Source organism: Bactrocera neohumeralis, chromosome 4 (genome assembly GCF_024586455.1).
Source record: "Bactrocera neohumeralis isolate Rockhampton chromosome 4, APGP_CSIRO_Bneo_wtdbg2-racon-allhic-juicebox.fasta_v2, whole genome shotgun sequence".
In the NCBI taxonomy this organism is placed as follows: Eukaryota; Metazoa; Arthropoda; class Insecta; order Diptera; family Tephritidae; genus Bactrocera; species Bactrocera neohumeralis.
The window spans coordinates 72962607-72981942 of record NC_065921.1 but is presented as its reverse complement, the minus strand read 5'-3'; positions in this window follow the sequence as shown (position 1 = coordinate 72981942).

Sequence of the window (19336 nt, the reverse complement as noted above, 5' to 3'; positions counted from 1 at the left end):
CAGAAACAACTCTGAACTTACGTATTCTTTTATACATGAAATCTGGTCTATGTTCGAGGGTTTGAATATCAAGTTGCTCTGATAGGTCCAATCAACATGTTGACAAGGAATTTTGCCTTTCCAAACATTATTTCTCAAATGATTTTTTAGAAACATTTCTGCGTTGTGCAGAAGTCTACTTTCTAGATTCTTCCAACTAAAAATTAAAGATATACAATTAAAAATCTCTCGCTCTCTATCCGTCTACCAAACTCAGCTAACAACTTCCAAGCGGAAGTACTAGGCATAGAGGTAGCCTGGAGTTCTATCGCATAACTACGGGAGTATGCAGAAGGCAACCATATATACGGATAGTTAGACGGCATTGCTGGCCTTGTCGACGCCAAAGATTAATTCCAGCGTAGTCAAGAATTGCAGGAATCATTTCAAACTCACTGACAGGTCAACCACACTTGTCCATAATTTGGGTGCCCATTTCAGCATTTTCCTCAACGAAAAAGCAGACGAGGTAGTCAAGCCAGGAGCCATTTTGGACGAACCCGAGGCAGTGTTAATACCAGGAATTATCAAGAGGGAGTGTTATACGCCTTTTAAGCAAATAATTAAGATCAACTGGAAATATATAATACACAAACCGGCTGCAAGAAAACGTAGCAGATATGACCTATGAATGACAGGACTAGATCCACGGTCTTATTAAACAGCTCTAGAAATAATTGATACAGACTTACAGCTACCATAACGGAAAACAGGCCTTTTGGGAATCATACGTTAAAAATGTGTCTGCCTTATAACTTGTTCTAGCTAGAAGGATTATTCCCAGTTCATTCTTAGTTTCCCACCTTCTCTTTGTTACTCAGCTCTATCACAAACTCGACACAAAATACTTGCAATCCAACAGACACAAAACCTTGAATAGCTATTCACAAGAAGCAATGAATCCACCAAATGGCTGGAGCGCAGGGATTAAACGAGATAGCAAGTTCATCAAGGTAGCTTGTGTATCGAAATGGCGCATTTAGCGTTAATTGAATTCGAAGTGGCTGTAGCCTTACTGACTATCCTACCTATAGTTAAAGTAAGACCACTCGATCGAAGATGGTATTCAAGCACTTGGAGAAATATCAGCAGCAAAAATTTGAAATTTGAAAGATTTTTACAATACACAACGTCAACTTCAAAGTTATATTTATCCAAGGCCTCAATTGTTATGTTCTCACCTAAGTTAACCCTTAAGTAGGTTGAAAAAAGTCGCTTCAAACAAGTTCCCGTTGAAGTAAAAAAAAAAAACGAAACTACGAAAGTATCAATTACTATTAGATTAATATAGTAGGAACCCTAAAGTTATGCTACGATTAATACAGTAACAATCCTAAAAGCATGCTACGAATACGCTAAATTTACATTTTTTAGAGACAGCAAGAGGTGAAAGGCTTAGTTTGAAGCAATATATACTTTTAGAAGCTAGCAGTGGCAATTTCTTACACATTTTATGCCAAGTTTTCAAACAATTCATCTGTTTGTTCGCAAGACTTTGTTAGAACAACTGAAATTCGCTTAAGTTCAAATACATAACGGACTTAAAAATAAAGACATCGTTTATAAAAAGTTTAATATTTGAAAATCACTGAGGTTTTCAAGCAAAGCGTAACCACTTTACAAAGTGGAACACCCAAAAGGGAACGTCAGAGACCCTATAAAGCGTGAAAAGCTGCGCGAACTTAGCTTTGCCCCATTGACTCCGTTGGTCTGTTTATGTAGTGGGCTTTTGATATATCGATATGAAATTTTGCGCACGTCTCTTTCTCTTTAAGAGGCTACTCATTTGTTGGAGTCAGCGATATCCGTCCAGTCATCCGTCCGTCAGCGCATATAGCTGCCATACAAACTATCCGATGAAAATCAAGTTTTTGTATGGAAAACTTTTTTATTTGACGAGATAATTTTACGAAATTTTGCACGGATTATTTTCCAAAGCAACTATGTAGTCCACGGAGAAATCGTTTAGATCGGACCACTATAGCATATAGCTGTCATACAAACTGTCCGATCAAAACTAAACTCTTGTACGGAAAACTTGTTTATTTGACGAGATATTTTCACGAAATTTGGCTTGCGTTATTGCCAAAGACAATGCTACAAGCTCTGAACAAATTGTTGAAATCGGATCACTATAGCATATAGCTGCCATACAAACTGAACGATACAAATCAGATTCTTGTATGGAAAACTTGTTTATTTGACAAGATAACTTTACGAAATTTGTCACAGATCATTTTCTAAAACAATTATGTAATCTGCGTAAAAATCGTTTAGATCGAAGCACTATAGCATATAGCTGTCATACAAACTGTCCGATCAATGCCAAGTTCTTGTTCAAAAACTTTTTTATTTCTCAAGATATCTTCACGAAATTTAGCGGCCATTATTATCCAAAGACAATGGTATAAACTTTGAACAAATTGTTCAAATCGGATCACTATAGCATATAGCTGCCATACAAACTGTTCGATCAAAGCCAAGTTCTTGTTCGGAAAACTTTTTTATTTGACGAGATAATTTTACGAAATTTAGCACGGATTATTTTCCAAAGCAACGCTATCAAATGCAAAGAAATCGTTTAGATCGAACCACTATAGCATATAGCTGTCATACAAACTGTTCGATCAAAGCCAAGTTCTTGTTCGGAAAACTTTTATTTCTCAAGATATCTTCACGAAATTTGGCATGCGTTATTATCAAAGACAATGTTACATACTCTGAACAAATTGTTGAAATCGGATCACTATAGCATATAGCTGCCATACAAACTGAACGATACAAATCAGATTCTTGTATGGAAAACTTGTTTATTTGACAAGATAACTTTACGAAATTTGTCACAAATTATTTTTTAAAGCAATTATGTAATCTGCGTAAAAATCGTTTAGATCGAAGCACTATAGCATATAGCTGTCATACAAACTGTCCGATCAATGCCAAGTTCTTGTTCAAAAACTTTTTTATTTCTCAAGATATCTTCACGAAATTTGGCATGCGTTATTATCAAAGACAATGTTACATACTCTGAACAAATTGTTGAAATCGGATCACTATAGCATATAGCTGCCATACAAACTGACCGCTCAAAATCAAGCTAAGCATGCATTTATACCCTTTTACGCTGTAATAAATGCAACTGTTAAGGGTGTTATACCTTCAATTCTAGGTGCAGCTATAATTCACGTTTTTTTCTTGTTCTAATGTGGTGTTGCGTATAAGCTTTGATCGAACTGAAGCAACTTTTTATCAGCTTTGAACTTTATAATATCCTTAAACCATATTTAATTTAAATTATTATAAACATATATTTTATATATGTATATTATTTATATATTATACACTATTATATGCACATAATTGTATATATCTAACTGTCCATATAGTATCATAATTTAAATTCTTTCCATACAACTTCCTTAAACTAAGTCTAGTAATAAGCGCCTATAACTTGCAACATACGCTCTACAAAGTGTTAAGCGAGTTTAAGCATATAAATATTAAATAAAATGCTTGAGCATAAGTAATCACCAAACCACCAAGAAGCCAATAAACATTCATCTCTCACATACGCGGCAGCGCTCAGTAAAAAGATCAGGCAACAAAGGCTAAAAAAACGACACAAAAGCGCAACGCCGCCTGTTGCATGCGCTCAATGCAACGAGGTAAGTGACTAAGCATGCGATTGCTCCCTTACACTTTGCCATTGAAGTGTGAACATTTTCAGTGCAAAAGTGGCAAAACAAAGCAAAAATAATGGCATGGAAAATTTTAAATCAAAAATCAAGCACATAAGTGCTGCCACTCGAGCGTAAATAATGAATATGCACTTGCATACAAAACTCATGTTGCAGCAAGGATACGTGCAACATATGTATATGTACATATGTTTCACCGTTTGAATGAATGAAATGTGCTTACCAACAGCGCTCGACTCGGCTGCCTGCCTGACCTAGCACACTCGCAAGGTCCTTGATGTGTGGCATGCAATTTCCACTGCACTGCTTGCAACACATCACCCGGCCGCAGCAAGTAGACTACATGGCATATTCATGCAGTACTCATGCGCTGCTTCGCACTCCATTTCCACACACAGCTGCGGCCCGTTGCTGGCGCATCCTGCCACGCCACGCCAACACATTGAAGTGCAAATTAGAGCACACAAAGCGTTGAATGGGTGAATGTGTGGGTAAATGTGTGCCGTGTGGCACGCTGCAATGCATATGCAAATGCAAAAAATACACAACAACAAAACAGCAATCACCACAACAAAACAATTTGTTGGCATGCTGCAAAGGATGCATGCAACGCGGATGCAACGCTTCTTTAGTCCTTGCTCACAAAGCGGCATGTTAGCAGGATACTGCAGTACCTGCCACACACTTGGTACATACATACATGGATATGTGTGCGTGTGTGTGAAGACCTTTTAAGGCTGCTTCTTCGCCCGTTTGTTGTCATTATTGTCGTGTAATAAAGGACTATTAGGGATAAAAGCTGTCGTCCTGCAGCTGCTCACTGCAGGCCTTAACTCTTCAACTGCACTTATGCGGTGAATATTTTCACACTTAAGCAACGTGCCGAGGTGTATGAGATGCTAGGCGCTTGTTGTAAGCTAACGGTTTAACATAAAGTATAATAAGCACTTCGTTTGTGGCACCATATGTTTTGCGCGCAACACCTGTGGATATAGATACATATAAACAGAAAAAAAGCTAATTAAATTCCTCTACTGAAGGGTGTTACCAAGAGAAGGAGGCACTTAACGGCCGACAAGCAATTCTGGTTAGAGGTAAGTACTATCTTCGTGCTCGACCTGCTGAAGTTAAGTACCAGAGAGTTAAGCACCTATGACTCATACTAGACAGGAAGCTCTCGTGGAAACCCAAAATCGAGGAAAGATCAACGAGAGCAAAGCATAACCAATTCAGAAAGTGGAACACCCAAAAGGGAACGTCAGAGAAGCTATAAAGCACGAGAAGCTGTGTGAATTTAGCTCTATCCCTCTGACTCCGTTTGTCTGTATATACGTCAACTAATTCCTCAGCTTTTGAGGTATCGATCTGAATTTTTGCACACGTCCTTTTCTTTTAAAGATGCTACTCATTCGTCGGATTCTAGAGGAAAGAGCAACGGGGGCATCGGTTGACTTCTATTGCTGCAGGCGAGCCATTAGCGAAAGGTGGGGACTCTCACCAAATGTAGTTTTTTGGCTCTATGAAACAATAGTTAGGCCTATAATGTTCTACGTAATTCTTGTATGGTAGAAGACGCTGGAAAAAACCACATCCACGAAAAAATTGGCGTGTATTAAATGAGCGGCTCTCATCAGTATTTGTGGTGCAATATGAACTACATCAACTATGACACTAAATATTGCTTATAGCGGCAGTTGCCCTCAGACCCTGATTATTAAGTAACTAGATGACTGTGAACCTGCGCACTCTTAAATCCTTGTATACTTTGATTTCTTCCCAACATACTTGGATTATCAGCGCGCCAAGCTCAGCTCTGGCTGTCGTTGCACTGCACACATACCTACGAGGCAGGTAATTGAGCGAGGAAGTCGCTGGAGAAGAGAAGCATTTTAAAAATGATTCAAAACTTGCGGTGTATACTGCCGGCAACTTTCCACCAACTTCAGTTTTAGGCTTCCTGAACACTGCAGCGTCTTCAAGCGCAGGTGGCTGCCATAAAGGTAGCAGTAGACCTACTGTTCCGGAACGCAGCCTCCTTCAAAGTGAAGACTATCCACTCCGATAATAGGGCAGCGATACCAGCTTTCAGTTCACTGACTGTGCGCTCAAGACTAGAAAAGCATGTATAGTGTTCTTATCTCTAGCATCTCGTTATTTTATGATTGGGTGCCAAAAGTGGCATTTCAGGAAAATGTAAAGCAAATGAGCTTGCTGGTACAGATGGTCCGACGGTGATTTATTGGTATAAGAGTACGCTTGCGACCTCAAAAAACTCCAATGTATCAAAGAAGGTCCAGAAAAGTCCAATCAGACTTTCTCAAACTAGATAGGGAATTACATAAATATGTCTGTAAAAGTAGTAGTAGTAGCATTTATTCGTCCTTCTGATTTTAGGTACCAAGTACCTAGTAGTAATTTTTGACAGCAATCTGACGTAGAAACTCAATGCGGAAGAGAGGGTAATAAAGGCCAGTGATGGTCTCTAAGCATGTAAGTAATTGCTAGAGTCAATATAGAGCCTATCACCTGTTCTTATGTATTGGTGTTACACTCTAGTCAAGCCAATTTTACTTTAGGGTGTTTAGTGTGATGGACTGCCGCCAGCAAAACCTCATACGGGAAACACTTCAATAGCTGTCTTTGAAAGGTTACTAAACCAGCCAGCAACTGACGTTGCAGTGGAAAGCTCGGCAGTGAAATCAGCTGCAAGATTGGTGGCGTTAGGTGTATTTTCAGCAAAAACATTGGGGTATAGCCCGATAGGCAGAGGGTCGAGGATTAAAATAGACCACATACCCCCGCGCTTTATTTGGGAGAGAAGATTTCAAGTTACACTATAAGAGGGTGGATGGCGCTGAGGCACGTGGCAGATGGAGTGGACGCCCGGATCTATTGTGCCGAACTAAATGTCTGACGATCCCTTAGAAGCAGGAGGTAGTAGTTATAGTGGCAGGAAACGAAATAGTTGATGATATTTCCAAAAGTGCCACTAAGAACGATACATAATGAATTTTCGAAAGGACAATGGAGTGAATGAAAAACCCACAAGCTTTATACTCACACGATCTTAAAAAAACTGTAGGACGGTTGTCTGCCTAGTCATAGGTTCCAACTTACTGGCATTACATGCGAGCCATGACAAATGTAGACAGTGTAGGGAAGTAGACATGAGAGAGACGCTGGAAGATCGCCTGTGCTTCTGTATGATCTTATCTCGTACTCGGCTAAGATATCTAGAAGCTACGCAGTTCAAGGAATTGACTGAAGTATCAGAATTTGATTGAAAGTCTCTATTAAACTGCGGAAAGAGCGGTTCTGTAGGACGTAAACTGCAGCTCGTTATAATAATGAAGCTCATGATGGCCGACCATAGTAAAGCTAGCCATTGTAACCCAATTTGTGATGTACGAGTATTGCATGGTAAAACTTTTATAATATTAAAGAACCTAAGTCAATGAACGCACTTTAATATATTTCACTTTAATTTTAATTACCGTTGGCTGAATCACATATGTATGTAAGTATGTAGATGTAAATATATTTTCCTTTCACTTTTCATTTCGCCTGGAGTCGATTTTTTTCACTAACTTTTCATTACTCTATTCCGAAGATGAAATTATCCCCCGAGGAAGTTTGTATTTGTCTCGCTTTTGATGAGCATATTCTTCTAAGCATTCGGGGGATATATTTTTTTTTAATTCACAGACAACAACATTTTGCTTAATTACTTTTTTGCCATGTATCTTCGCTTGTCTGGAGACTGACGCACATAAATATGTCGGGGAAATGTATAGAGAACACGCATTTAATTTCAATTATTGTGTTCTACTGCCTAATCACGGGTTCGTTGATACATAATACACCATGAGCCGTTTTTTTAGACAAATATACATATATGTATGTATATATATTGCTGAGTATGTGAGAGACTCAATTTGAGATACTTTTTCTTACTCAAATGAGTGTGTTTCTTTCTTAAGGCATAAAGAAGCTCATATAAAAATGCCACGAGCACACAAAAAACTCCCGAAATGCTACAAAAAATCATAACATAAATAACTGTAATTTTATAGCAATACAGTTAACATATGTAACCATGTAACCATAAATCAAAATCCCAATCACCCTCAATCGGCTTATTGTCACGCTTGTCCGCCTCTAAACAGATACTACAAGGGTATCAACGAGGAAACGAGCAAAAAAATACCAAACGTTAGTTTGTGGCACGCTTGACCCTCGAGCAATTACACGCCTATTTGGTGTATATTTCCCATAAGAACACATTCATGTAAGTATGTATCTTTATAACCAGAATGCAAGGGTCAATTTGATTGCCCTGAATGTATTTTCGCACGGAAGTGACCACTTATCCTTGCACGGCGAATGTTGGGGTTGTCATGAAAACCGGAAATAATGAAATTGACCTCAGGGGAAAAACAGCAACACAACGAGAGGACAACGTCGGTGAATTGAAGGGTCGCGCATAAACTGGCCATGCGAATTGAATTGACTCATTCGATGACCAAATGACCACTAAGTGACTTTTAGGTAGCTATCTTTATTCAGGCACGACAGCACACGGACCGCGCGCATGCTGGCAACAATGTATGAGGTGCAACAAGTAAAGCCATTAATGCAATAATAACAATAAGTCGTCGCGCTGCATTACAGTTGTTGCACTGAATCGCTGACCAGCCGTGACAGCCTCGGCAGCCAATCGAGTTTGAGTAATCAGAACTTGACTTCGTGGAATGAGCACTTGAATGATGATAGCCTTGGTGCTCGTTGCCACCCCTAATGCCTTAATGCTTGTCGTGCGCTGGTTTGTGTCGCCGAGGGTGCGCCTGGACAATGGTCAGTCGAGCTTGTTTACCTATTATTTACAAGTACTTATGTAAGCCAGATAATTTGTTTGTGATTTGAGAGCAAATTTAAAATTCAAATTAGCTGTGGCGGTTTGAAATAATATTGTTGATTGTCTATTCATAGCTGTTTATGGCATTAATGTGGATTTAAATGTTTGTATGTAATTAAATGAAACCGTAAATAGAACTAATTACGAGTATGCCCGTAGGAGAAAATAAGCTGATGATAGGAGTATGTAGTATATTGGGAAAAAGAAAGCGACCCACTTTTTACAATTTAATGCTTTGATTAAGAATCGAGCTATATTATAAAAATAAGAATTTGCCATTATCTTTTAAAAAGTGCTGGCCACGGCTGGCTCGAGTAATTCCAGCCGTGAGTCCAATTTTCGACCACTTTCTGTAGCAATTGGGGTCATAAGTCAGCAATAAGGCGACAAATATTCTTTCGCAAGGTGTCAGATCGTCTCGGACTTATCTTAGGCGTAGTAAAAAGCTCTAATTTTATATTCCATCCGATGATTTCACTTTTTTCCAATCTATGAATATAGAAAAGAACCTCAAATAGAATCATTATCTGATAACAATGCATTCGTGAGTTCAAAATCAGTTGAATCGGATCAATAATTCTCTTACTACCAATTTTCTGAGAAAATTAACACTAGAAATGTATATATGTTTTGTTTACATTTAGCCAAGTCCACAACCGTCCTTTACATTTAGTTAAGTCAACAACCTTTTTTTACATTTTATGCGGTTAATTACCCCATTTTTACATTATATGAGATCAAAGACCCTATTGTTTACATTAAGCTAAGTCCACAACCTTTGTTTACATTTAGCCAAGTCAACAACTTTCATTTACATTTGAGGTCACTGACCCTTTTTTTACACCTTATGGTATCAATGACCCCTTTATTTACATTATGAGGTCATTGACCTTTTTTACATTTTGCAGAGGTCACTCATTTGCTTAGATATATTCACGGCTTTTGGCGGTATTGTCTAAGGAAGTAATGCAATTATCGAAGTAATTGCTTTGATTCAAATTACATCACATTGTGGCCTGAGAGTCACCTAAGCACTGGCTAGGAATGGAATCTGCTTTTCTATTATAGAGTCAGCTGGCAGCCAACTTCCCCTGAAGTCACCTTGTGCTTTCCACATCAAATCGTATCGAGGCATGAGACTACTCTAAGCACTGGTCAGGCTCAGTGCCGGTTTTACTTATATAGAGCCAGCTGACAGCCAGTTTCCCGTGAGGTCACATCACATTGAACCGTAAGAGACCCCTGAGCACTGGTCAGGCACGGTGGCTGCTTTTCTTATATAGGGCAAGCTGGCAGCTAACTTTCCCTAAAGTCACCTTGCGACTTCCACATCACATCATATCGATGCGGACAGGCTCAGTGCCTGCTTTACTTACTATGATATATATAGAACCGGGTGACAGCCAGTTTACTAGGAGGTTTACCTCATGACTTTTAAATGAAATCAGTGATCAAGCCACAGACCTACGACGCAAGATAATGCGTTCACCAAAAGTTTCTTTTAATATATTGATGGTTTCGTTGGCTGTATCGCATGTAGCGCCATTGATAACGTCCACATCAATATTCTAAAATTCAGGCAAAAAAGTATAAGTCATGGCTTTACAACATACCCCATTGACTGTAACATTATGGCCGTCGTCTCAACACTAGCTTGTGGAATATCATCATTCCCAATGAGATCATTTTGTTTATTAGCATACCCATTCAACAAAAAGTGAGCTTCATCGCCGAACAAAATTTTCTTGCGAAAATCGGGGTTAGTGGCCATCACGTTTTGGGTTCATTCACCGAACGTGCGATGCCCGCAAAATCTTAATAAATAAGGTGGAAGGGCGCTGCTCTAATTGGTGCGACTGACGGCGGATGTCCTCAGTCGGTTCTACTTTGATATTCTGCTCTACAGCAGCAATTGCGTGTTCGGTGCGCTCTGTACGGCGTATTACCTACCAGAGTAACCCGCCAAACCGATCGAAAGTTACTGGAATTACCAACTCTGCGCAACTACATAAGTAAATCGGCTTATTAGAACTTTAGATATAGTTTAACGTTTCAAATTTTACTAATGTTCACCGGTCCAGCTGCCGCGACGTCAGAAATAATTGTAATTTTGTCAAATTCTAGTGTTGAGCTTATTTGAAGATCTTTTTTTTCTTCATTACTGGCGAGAAAACCACTTACGCGGTTATAGGCGAGTTAACAACAGCGCGCCAGTTGTTTCTTCTTTTCGGAAGGTGGCGCAAATTGGAGATTCTAAGCGAAGCCAGGTCCTACTCCATCTGTCCTTCTTCTGTCTCTGCTTCCACCGGCGGGAACTGCGTCGAATACGTTCAGAGCTGGAGTGTTTTCTTCTTCAAAGCTGGAGTGTTCTCTTACATTCGCACGACAGACGACAAATATATATCTTCTTCTTCTTAATTGGCGTAGACACCGCTTACGCGATTATAGCCGAGTTAACAACAGCGCGCCAGTCGTTTCTCTTTTTCGCTACCTGGCGCCAATTGGATATTCCAAGCGTAGCTAGGTCCTTCTCCATCTGGTCCTTCCAACGGAGCTGGAATGTTTTCGTCCATTCGGACAACATTACCTAGCCAGCGTAGCCGCTGTCTTTTAATTCGCTGAACTATGTCAATGTCGTCGTATATCTCGTACAGCTCATCGTTCCATCGAATGCGATATTCGCCGTGGCCAATGCGCAAAGGACCATAAATCTTTCGCAGAATTTTTCTCTCGAAAACTCGTAACGTCGACTCATCGGTTGCTGTCATCGCCCAAGCCTCTGCACCATATAGCAGGACGGGAATTATGAGCGACTTATAGAGTTTAGCTTTTGTTCGTCGAGAGAGGACTTTACTTTTCAATTGCCTACTCAGTCGAAGTAGCACCTGTTGGCAAGAGCAATCCTGCGTTGGATTTCCAGGCTGACATTATTAGTGGTGTTAATGCTGGTTCCTAAATAGACGAAATTATCTACAACTTCAAAGTTACTACTGTCAACAGTGACGTGAAAGCCAAGGAGATATTTCGTTTTGCTCTCGTTCACAATCAGACCCATTTGCTACGCTTGTTTGTCCAACCTGGAGAAAGCAGAACTAACGACGCTCTTACATTCGGCATACGCCATGACGACAGAAGATATATTCTCTGTTTAGTTCTGCAGCTGAAAAATTGTTCTCCAGAAAATTGAAGTCGACAGCTCTCATGCGCTATTAGTTGATGGTTGAAGATGGAAATCACACTAGAGCTCGGACTTGAAGGACCTTTCTAATTACAAAACAATTCGAAATGCAGTTTTCAAACATGAAATTTATCTTAAGATTAAGTAATGAACAAATTTTTTATACGCAAAAGTTAAATACAGTCCAAACAAACCAGAGCACCCTGTTTCATGTTACCACCTAAGCATAATGACTTTGTAATTAACTCTTACGAAAATTCGGTCTAATCAATTTTAATCAATTTCAGGAGCAGAAGTCATTTATATCTGGCGAGACAAAAGGATTTGGCTGAATACATATGTATATACATGTACATATATAAGTGTATGTGTATATGTGTAGATAAGTAGATATGTACAAACAGTCTTCTTAGAATGTTAAAAGCAAAATGTCGCTTTAATATATTTTCAAGGAGATATTGTGCGATATGTCTACATGCATAGATCCTTATGTATTTGGAAACATATATATGTATGTATAACGAGGAAAATGTATATTTATTTATATGCAAATACATAGTATGTATGTATGTATGTAATATGAGTGCTTACACCTTCTTCTTATCTTGCCACAAACAAGATAGTAACGAAGTTCAATTAGAACAAACAACAGGACTCAAATTAACACGGCAACCACACATACATACAAACATACATATATAAATATTTATATGCACACATATATGTATGTATGGATATATGTATGGCTGTTCACGTCATTAAAGGGATGTTACGAGCACGCATCAAACGCCGCGTGTACTTGGGCATGCATGCATGTACATACATATGTATGTATGTATATACATATGAACATATGTATAACTAACCCTTACGAGTAAATGCCGCAGCTTATATACTACGCATATTTCCCCTTTTCAGATAATTTCCAATGAGCCCACAGCGCCGCAGATAATTTATACGGCTTCCTTGTATGTGTTTGGCTAAGCACACGCACATTAGGGGAGGCGCATTATATACTTATTTATATACATATTTGTATGCTATATATGGTATATATATATGTATGTATATATACAAGCATGTGTGTAAATGTCTATTTCAGTTAGAAAGTGCGTGAGTCGCGCCAAGAAAAGGGTTAAAAATCTGCGCTGCGCCACTACCACCCCCAGCGCCGTTGGCGACCACATGAAAAGCGTTGCCAGATGTTACACAAACGCTATTTATATCAGTAAACACGTACAAAGCACAACAAAATGAAACTATAATACCCTTTACAGTTATTTTTTATAGCATAAAATGGTTAAGAAGATCTTTATCTTGATTTTGATCGATGATTTGTATGGCAGCTATATGCTATTGTGGTCCGATCTGAACAATTTTTTCGCAGATAATGATTTTGCTTTATATAATAATTCATGCCTAATTTCGTGACGATACGTTAACAAATACGAAAGTTTTCTATACAAGAGCTCGATTTTGATCAATCATGATTTTTATATAATAATCCGATCTAAAAGGCCTAAATTTTCAGAAATGATTTTTCGCTTTATATATAATTCGTTATTTCGCCTAACGATACGTTGACAAAAAAAGTTTTCTATACAAGAACTCGAATTGGATCAATCAGTTTGTATGGTGGCTATATGCTAAAGTGATCCGATCTGAACAAATTCTTTAAAAATTGTACCGCTGTTTTCAGTAATTATTCTTTCCAAATTTCGTGAGGATACCTTGACAAAAACAAAAGTTTTTCCCATAAGAACTTCATTTTGATCGTTCAGTTTGTATGCCAGCTATATGCTATAGTGGTCCGATATCGCTGGTTTCGACAAATGAGCAGCTTCTTGGTGCTAAAAGGACGTGTGCTATATTTCAGATCCATATCTCAAAATCTGAGTGACTAGTTCACGTGAATACAGAGGAACATGTTTGAATCGACTCAGCGCGACATGCTCAGCTCCGCTGTCTCATTCAGGATGTTACCAATTCCGTAGCCGGCTTATGTACACCGTTCAGGGTATAAAAAACAGCGCAATTTTCTTAAGTAAAGTTTTAGAAAAGCAAAATTCGGTTTCGCTTTGTCTGCTTGTCTTCAAAGAAAGCGGATACTTGGTGGGGGGCGCTAACGCAGGATGTGCGGCATTAACGCAACGAGCTGTCAAGTATACATATACTTACATACATACTACATATATACAAGTGTAAAAATGCTTCAATGTGTGTGTTTACTGAAAATGTTCCTCTTGCGGCCATTATGAATTCATGTGACTGCTTTTGGCTGCATTAAGCCTTTTCCTTGGGTCCACCACGTCCACAACTTGGTGTCTTAGGCGTACTAAAGAGTTGTTGTACTTAGTTGTTTTGCTTGTCTCTACCACGAAATCGTATGCACAACAATTATGACAACAAAATTTTCGGAAATTATGCGCACATTATTTGTGTCGTCTGCGTTTTTAAACGCTCGCAACATGTTGCTACGGAGTATTATAGTATAGTTCACCTAACGGTTGGTTGTAGCAGCTATGGTAAAACTAAACGAGATTGACATAGACTTCGGCCGGGAGTAGAAATTGAAATATCTTGCTAGAACTTGGTCATGGTCGGTATTTGACAGAGGAGGAACTGAGATGAGTTGAATGTGGGGAGACTGCATGACCGTGGTTCTGTCCTTCCATCCGTAGAAGCGATAAGTTGAGTAGAAATTGATATATATTGCTAGAACTTGGTCCTGGTTGGTTTTTTTATATAAGAGGAATCTAGATGAGTTGAATTTCGGGTGACAATCTCTCCGTCCTTCTGTTCATCCATCCGTAGAAGCAATAACTTGAGTAGACATTGAAATATCTTGCTATAACTTACTCCTAGTTGGTATTTCATATAGGAGGAATGGAGATGAGTTGAATTTGGGGAGACTTCAAGTCCGTCCTTCTGTCCGTCCATCCGTGGAAGCGTTAACTTAAGTTGAAATAGAGATATTTTGCCATAACACGATCTTGGTTGGCATTTGATGTAGGAGGAATCGAGATGAGTTGAATTTGGGATGACTGTATGTTCGTCCTTCTGTCCGTCTATTCGTAGAAGCATAGCTAGAACTTGTTTCTGGTTGGTATTTGATCTAGCGGGAATCAAGACGAGTTGGATTTCGGGTGACCGTCTGTCCGTCCTTCGGTCTTTACATCCGTAGAAGCGATAACTTAAGAAATAATTGAGATATCTTGCTAGAACTTGGTCCCGGTTGTTATTTTATATAGGAGGACTTGAACCATTACGATACTCCATAAATCGAAAACTTTCGAAACTATCTGTGGTTTGAAAAAATTTTATGATAAGCCCATCCACTCGCCATGTAATACTACGTTGAAAACATCTAAAAGTCGGAAGCATTTTGTCAGCCAAAATGCTACGAATATACAATGGGTTTGGCACCATCCATCTGTATTTGAAATCTCATATCTCCAGAACGGCTCGAACAATTTCAATCAAATTAGGTACATACCATCATCTTGACATTCCTAGAGCATTCAAGGTATGCTCTCACACAAATATTTTCTAAATCCTTCCATAAACTTTCAAGCCCATAGATACCGATTATATTGATTTCAGGGACGAGCTTTACGATAAGTAAAATTCTTCAACAACGAAACAATAAACTTTGTGTATGGAATAAAATATCTGGCGCCGAAACATTCAGAATGTTGGAAAAGAGAAATTGTTCGTCGCGAGCAAGTGTTTTTAATTGGTACAAATTATTCAAAGAGGGTCGAGAACGCATTGACGACGAACCACCTCCAGGACGGCCATGAACATCAACTGAAGATCAATACGTCAGTAAAACAAAGGATTTAGTGCTTGAGAATCGACGATTAACAGTCAGAGGTCTTACTAGCTTCTTTGGAATATAGGAAGAATCAGTTAAAACCATTTTGAGAGATCATTTGGACCTAAAAAAAGTGAAAGCACGATTGGATCTAAAATCACTAAATTTTTTCGCAAAACAGCGGCTCATTAGCATCTACGAAACAATGCCTTCTGACTACCAGAATGTCACGACACGTATTATTACTGACGATGAGTCTTCGATCTAAGCTTACGACCTAGAAATAGACGATCAGTCGGTCAAATATCGTGGCAAAGGTGAGCCGAAGCCGAAAAAACCACTTCAAAGCAGCTCAAAAATCGAGGTTATCTTGGCAGTTTTCTTCATTTATCGAGCTGTGGTGCAATCCGAATTCTTTCCGTCCGGTCAAACTGTCAACAAGGAATATTATTTGAGTGTTATGCCTCGCTTGCGCGAAGCTATTCGTAAAAGTTCGGAGTTGTGTGCCGACTTTTCGGTTTTTTTTAATCTCCGAAAATTGCGAATGTTCGGCTGCAACCGTGCTTAGCACTTGCTTACTTGTTGCTGTTGTTGTTATTGTTGCTGTTTGTGCTTGTTTACTGCCATCAGTGACGTTGGAGATTTTAAATATTTCATTTGCTGCAGCAGAAAAGTTATAAGCTCCACGGCGTAAGTCTGATATCGATTTTTTTCATGTTTATTTCGCTTGAAACACCATCTTAAATAATTAAAATTAATGACATACGCAATGAAAACGATACCGCAGAGCCAGCGAATTAATTTCCAGTTGCCGCTCGTGCGCGCTGCGTCCGAAATGCGGCTGCGTGTGTGCTTTACGTGGCAGCAGGCGCCGGCATAAAATCATTTTCATAACAAAAAGTTCGAATGAAATCGCGCAAATACGCAATTTTACGCACCTTTTAATTTCAACTACAACAAATACAACAAAATAGCATATTTTAACACAGTACATACTAGAGATATTGCAGCTTCGGCAGCTGCCATGCTAGAGCGCGCTTCCGATATACTATACATACTGTACATATACATATGTATATTACAAATATAACCTCGTTATTTCCCGCCTAGCTGCCGAGTGTCATTGAGAATTTGCATATTTTTACTATTTTTAATTTTTTTGCTTTCAGTTTTTTTCGTCGATCACATATCACCCTTCCGTGCTTGCCGTCTATTACCCAGCTACCCAGCGCTTTTTTCAAGCATATCTATCCCTTCTAATAAAGGAATTTCTACTCTTCACAGCATACACACGATATTTTCCTCATATTCTCATGCCATGTACTTACACACATACTATCATACACATATACAAACATACACACATACTATCATACATACATCCACACATCCATAAGCATCCTTGCTTCTCTTGTGTAAAGGTAGCAAGCTGCGTTTTTCATATGCAAATTAGCGGTACTTTGAAATTCGAAAATTGGAAATTTGCCGAAATCGTAATCCATTTTTTGTTCGGTATCGATGATTTATCACGTACGACGATCGTTTAAGCGGTTTAGTTACACGCACGCAATTTCAGCTATAAATTTCTGCCACAAAATGCATATAATAACGGTATAGCGTATGCATATACACACTCGGATATGTACGGATTGCGTTAAGTGGGTTCGAGATTTGGAAAAATTTGGAGCTATACGCAAATCAACACAATGCAAATCTTAATCAAAGGTTATAAAGACCATTGTGTTCTTGAAAATGCCCGAAGAATCGAATATATGTATGTATGTATATAGATTAGTGTTCTTATACAGTCCAGATGATATGTTTACCCTCAAGTATTAATCTTTGCCCGACATACCCAAAATAAGATATATATCTTCTTCTTTATTGGCGTAGACACCTCTATGAAGGACAAAACGAAACATTCCTCCCCAGGATTGTGCGCTGGGTTTGGGACCCGCAACCTAAAGAACAGCTCCAATGAAAAGATAAGATACATATACTCATAGAGATATTGGATGCTCTTAAATCTAGAAACTCAATTTATGAGCTCAAGCTCCTTTTTATGTGAGCGAAATTTCCTCCATAAAAAATCGCATCCTTTTCGCTCTTTTGTTAGATTAGAATGAGAAAAATCGGACTCTCTATATACTTATGTATTGTTTGCTCAGTGAAGAAGTAAAGCAACATAAACAAATAAAAACTGAGTCTCTTTTTTCTGTTGGTCAACAATATCCGTTGGGTTAAACGTGGTTACCTACGATGACCTAACCGTACGCTCTCTAGAGCACAACGGTTCATAGAAATACCTTGATCAAAGCCATTGTTTGGTGCTCCAGCATTATTTGGTACAAATTTGTAAAATGAAATGGACATTTAATTGCGTCTTTGTCGTGTTCGGGGCCCATCTTCAACTTATGCCGTACACTGGATCCGATACCCGGCTTTGAGCCACAATGCGACTCCATATTGAACTGCTGCAAGGTCTGTTCCCCTCGCATGTGGGTTTAAACTACAGACACCACGAATCTCGATGTAGAACTGACCGCAATGAGCAGAATGGAGTTAACTCCAAGCGCTTACTATCCCATGCTACCAAAATTAAGTCTCCGTTCACAGCTTGTACTCGAAACTACTTCCAGTTGAATACCCATTCCATTCCTGATTGGTGACTTTTGTAGCTTGAACTTCAAAAGCTTTTCATTAGTTGAAATCTCATTCAAAGTGTTACAATTTCTGTTGAAGCTGAATTTTATAGCATTGTTATCTAACAAAAACCTTACAAAAGACATAGTACATTTTTGTGGTTTTTAGTGGCTTCGTACGACAGGCCGGCTTTACCGCGGATAAATTCTAATCAGGTGACCCGCTGGAGTATTTCTCTTGAACAATAGGCAACAGAAACTGAAAAATCTGAATCTTCACTTCCTTTGGTCAGTGGACAAACAGAGTTTACACAATCGGTGTATGCTTAGCTTTATGCTTCAGAAAATTTGCGAATTTGCCCACTCCGATTAGAGTCGTACAAATGTCAATCTAAGCTAGGCGCATTCTACAGTTGGCAACCGTTTCTGCTCCTCCGTCAGTTGATAAAATGTTTCCGAGGTAGCAGAAACTGTCGACGAAAAAACACCAAACTCTCTCAGTATAGAAATGTAAAAAATGTGGTCAAGCTACTTTATAATACGAGGGCTGCTATATATATTCTGGCTTAGGGCAACACTAAGTGTTGCCAGGTGCAATCTGACATTTCCATTGGAAAGTTTGACATTTTTTAGCATAAGATCACTCAGAACGTTTTGTCATTTAATAGTGAATTGTTTTATTTACAGAGAATTAAAAAATTCATCTCGGCCAAAAAATGGAATTAACTCGTGAACATTTTCGTGCGATCATTTTTCACAACTTTCGACGTGGATTATCACGACAAGAGTGCATCGATGAACTAAAACCTTTGTATGGCTATGAAGCACCATCCTATAGCACTGTGAAAAACTGGTACAACGAATTCAATCGTGGCCGACGCTCGCTCAAATACGAATTCCGTGAAGGTCGTCCAAAAACAGCCGTTGTGCCAGAAAACATCGATGCCGTACGTGAACTGATAATGCAAGACCGTCATGTAACATACCTTCAGATAGAGGCATGCCTATGAATTTCTCCCACACATACAGCTATTGCATGAACACCTG